This window comes from Suricata suricatta, chromosome 7, assembly GCF_006229205.1.
Source record: "Suricata suricatta isolate VVHF042 chromosome 7, meerkat_22Aug2017_6uvM2_HiC, whole genome shotgun sequence".
Taxonomy (NCBI): Eukaryota; Metazoa; Chordata; class Mammalia; order Carnivora; family Herpestidae; genus Suricata; species Suricata suricatta.
Genome location: NC_043706.1, coordinates 54,528,658 through 54,533,036, shown reverse-complemented (window position 1 = coordinate 54,533,036; position 4,379 = coordinate 54,528,658). Strand labels below are relative to the sequence as shown.

Below are 4,379 nucleotides of genomic sequence, written 5' to 3'. Positions count from 1 at the left end.
GGCATAGAACAAATATATATGCATATATGTGTATGTGTGTGTATATATATATATATATATACACTTCTCATCATAGTAAAAATAACACAGGGATGGGATGAATGCCTAAAAGCATGCCTGCTGGTGTAGATTTCATGCAAAAGTGTTGGAATACTGGCTTTTCAAGGGTAGAGGACTACCTTAAGTAGAAAGGCCAATGACCCCTTACTTGAAAAAGTATATTTGTTTCAAGGATGAGAACTGCTGTAGAAATTTCTCTCACGTTTACTTCACACTAGGATTTTACAAAGGAAGCTGAGAAAATCCACCATTCTGCAACTGCTTGGCAAAGTGGAAGAAAACCTGTGGGTAGGAAGCAGTTTTCAGCTAAAGAAAAGCATGTGCCAGGGGGCAAGATGTTCTATGAATCGTTTGAAAATCAAGAGATATATGTCTATTTAAATGTATGGAGGTAACCTGTAGAAAAGCCAGGGATTATAAAATCTACAGAATACTATGAACTATGGAGATTAAAGAGGTGGTAGAAAGTAGATGATAGAAAGTAGAAGATCCTTTTGGGGTAAGTGAGAGGGGAATGTGCACTGGCCATGTGTTACAACTGAACTAAAATCTAACAGTCGTTTTTAAAGGTTCAACCCCAATCCCAAGTGCTGAAAAGCCAAAGGCTGAGGGAGATGTGTGAGCTTCCACCTCAGTGTCTTACTGAGACCAGTGTTGGGCAGATGAGGCACATGGAATCCAGCTCCATTCCCTAGAAGCCATCCACAGGTGTTCCTTGTAGACATCATCACTGCATACAATCTCGGTCCTCTTGTCCCGGTGGCAACCCTTAGGGCTGTTCTGGACAGCGAGGGAGCCCCAGACAGGCTTGCCCGTGGCAGCATCCAGCATGGGCGGTGTGTGGGCAATGCTGACTTTGAGCTGTACGGACTCCCCTGGGTCCCATTGAGCTCAGCAACGGCCTGAGCTGCTGATTCCATTTTTTCATAAGTGACGAAGGCACAGTTTCTCGGTGGGTCCATGGAGAGGTCAATGATGTTTCCAAAGGGAGAGAAGGCCCCACGGAGGAGGGTGGGCGTCATGTCCTCTCCATACGCATAGAGAGTATTCCCTTTCCAAGGGGCCCTGCGCTCAAGGAATGAGTCCGACCTGCGGAAAGGGCCCTTCCTTCTCGATCACGGTCCCTGTCTCAATCTCAGTCTTGATCCTTTTCCCGATCTCGGTCTCTGTCTCGGTTCCGCTCACGACTGTGGTCCCGGCTGCGGCTTCTGGGAGGGAGGCTGAGGAGTGGGCATCACCACGCTCTTCACAGCCCCAAAGCGTCGAGGGGGCCATTGCCAGCCCCTGGGCCCTCTGTCTCTTCCCATCTGGCCCTATTTTCCGAAGCCATCACTGGAAGACACAAAACTCTCATACCAAGATTTCCTCTGGGGGCATCTGGATGACTTCTGCAGACGTCAGCGACGGATATGCCTCTCTGGAACGGCTGGAACGTGGGGACTGGCCCCTCCTCAGGGTGCTTTAACTTCCCCTGCAGCGTTGGAGAACGCGTGAAGCCCGAGTTCTCGGTCTCGGCCTTGATGGCACTGACAGCTCCTGACTTCACCAGGGCGGCTTTGCCCGCTCAGCTGCCGAGGCCGCGTGCACCACAGGCTGCTCTGACCTTGAGCATTTCACTCCACCTTGGCTGGCTGTGCTGCTGCTGCTTTGCTTCTTCAGAGCCAGCAACGCCTTTTCCTTTTTCTTGAATTTGTTGGATTTCTTCTGCAGAGCCTCCTCCTCCTCGCTTAGTCTGGGGGGGGGGCGGGGGGGATCACCAGCTTGGTGGTTCCTGAGGGGGCGGTAACCGGGGTCCACGGTCTTGGGCAGTGCCCGCGCGGGCAACCGAGAGCTTTGTTTTGTTTTGTTTTGTTTTGTTTTTCCAGAACAGCTAGAACTTTAATGGGGACTTAGCAGCCACTTCTCGGCTAAAGACCGTTTTCTGAGGGGTTCACCACTCCTGCCGCTGAGGGACGAGGGTGGCGGGGGGGGGGGGGGGGGGGGGGGGGGGGGGGGGGGAGGGGGGGGGGACAGGGCCTTCCAGACAGGCACGGGATCCGAACACCGTTGGATGGTGAGTGATGGGCCATTCCTGCTGGGGAGGAATTTCAACATCATTTGCTGTAGAAAATGAATAGGCACTGGTAAAAACAGATTAATTCCATTGAGTAAATCACAATTAGGAAGGACCACAATAACTTTTATAGAGTATAAATTTTTAAAATACAGGTAAACATATAAGTAAAGATTAAAACGCATACCTTATTGAGAAAGAAAATAGAAAATCTAGAAAAAATAATAAATTAACATGGCAAAACTGAAATAAGCATCAATTTCATCTCCATAAATATAAATGAGGTTTGGGGCTCTAGGTGGTTCAGTCACTTGTGTCTGAGTTTGGCTCAGGTTATGATCTCACTCTTCTGAGTTCAAGCCCCATGAAGGACTCTGTGCTGTCAGCTCGAACCCTGGAGCCTGCTTCGGACTTTGTGTCTCCCTCTTTCTCTGCCTTCCCCCTGCTCTTGCTCTGTCTCTTTCTCAAAAATAAATAAACATTAAAAAATAAATAAATAAATAAGGTTTGCTTATCTATTAAAAGAAAAAATATGCTCATATTGGATAATCAAGTAAAACCCAACTACGTATTTTATACAAGAGATACAAAATAAAATAACACAGAAAAGTTGAAACAAAAGAACAAAGGAAACTGAAGATTTAAAATTTCTCAGCATATTATCAGATAATACATAGTTCTAAAAATTGAATCAAATAAAAAGACTTTATAAAATAAACACTGATACACAGTGAAAATTTTATTATCATGATCTATATACAAAATAATTGCATCAAAATCAAGAAGAAAAATTCATCAGTATGGGCCACTCTCAACCTATGATAGATTGAATTAGAAAAAAAGACCTAAATAACTTTATTGCTTATATTGATCTAATTGATATAACTCATCTGAGCAAAGATGTTACATTTCCTATGTACACATAAAACAGTCACAGCATTTGATTAAAAAAATGGTCAAATAGTCAAAACAGTAAAAATTCTAGAAACATTAGCTTTGTTTATAATGTAATAAAACAACAAATTAGTCAGAAAATCAGTAAGACAAGCAAAAATGAATTAATTTATATACTTCTATAACTTCTCACTTTCTATCTCTACTTTAAAACATGTTTTAATATTTAATATTTTTCAGGATAAATTGTTACATGAAACAGCAAGGTGTAGTATATATAGCACTTTATATATTTTTATAGTTTACAACATAATATGCTATAGTATGTTTTAAAATTATATTTATATAAATTATATACATATTCTTGTATATGCACAGCCATTTCTGAAATTATGTATTAGAATTTGTAATTTTTAAAGTGAACTTGAAGAAATAGGAAAATAGTAGAGAAAATAGGAAAACAGAATGAGACTTACTTTTCTCTTAAATTTTTTAACATTTGCTTATAAAACCTATTACATATTTAACAAGCACTGAAAGGGTTTGTAAAACTGTTTTATATAGATATTTTCTGTAAATGCAAACATATGTAGAAGGCATATGGCAAAGTGTTAGCTGTTATTTCTGTCTAGTGGGATTGTAGATAACATATATTTATTGTTTATATTTTACCATATTTTATGTTTTGACCTAAAGTATGCATCACACTTAGAATTGGAAAGACCAACTATAAGCCTTTTCTCCATTTTGGAAAACAATAGCAAGTCTGTACTGAGATGGTAGCTCATGCTTCTGAGAAAAACTGTGAACTCTTTAGTGTAGCATTCTAGGCTCGTCACAACACCTTCCTATTTTGTGTCCCCAGCATTAGTTCCTGTCTTATCTGCTCCACATACCTTGTATGAGGCAAAGATCTGACTCCAAATTTTCCTGGTTTATTGATAACTTCATGCCATTTTTCATGCTGTTCCTTCTGCATAGAATAAATGTCCTTTCCTCTACTGAGTATCAACCCCTTCATTTAAAAAAGTTCACATAAGGGGCTCCTGGGTGGCTCGGTTGGTTAAGTGTCTGACTTCCGCTCAGGTCATGATCTCATGGTTCATGAGTTAGAGCCCAGTGTCGGGCTCTGTGCTGACAGCTCAGAGCCTGGAGCCTGCTTCAGATTCTGTGTCTCCCTCTCTCTCTGCCCCTCCCCTGTTCACATTCTGTGTATCTCTCAAAAATAAACATTTTTTAAAAAGAGTCTTTTATTAAAAAATAAAATAAAAATTTCATTTAAATGTTACCTTAGTGATATTGATGGCAAAATTAATCATCATCTCCTCTGATTTCTTTTGTAATAGAATTAAATGCATATATCTTATATGAC

The 4,379-nt window shown here is 41.3% G+C and overlaps 1 pseudogene; it reads right to left on the bottom strand.

The window, feature by feature from the left end:
- Nucleotides 1-699: 699 nt before the first annotated feature.
- On the bottom strand, nucleotides 700-3,986 carry LOC115295246 (annotated as a pseudogene).
- Nucleotides 3,987-4,379: the final 393 nt, after the last annotated feature.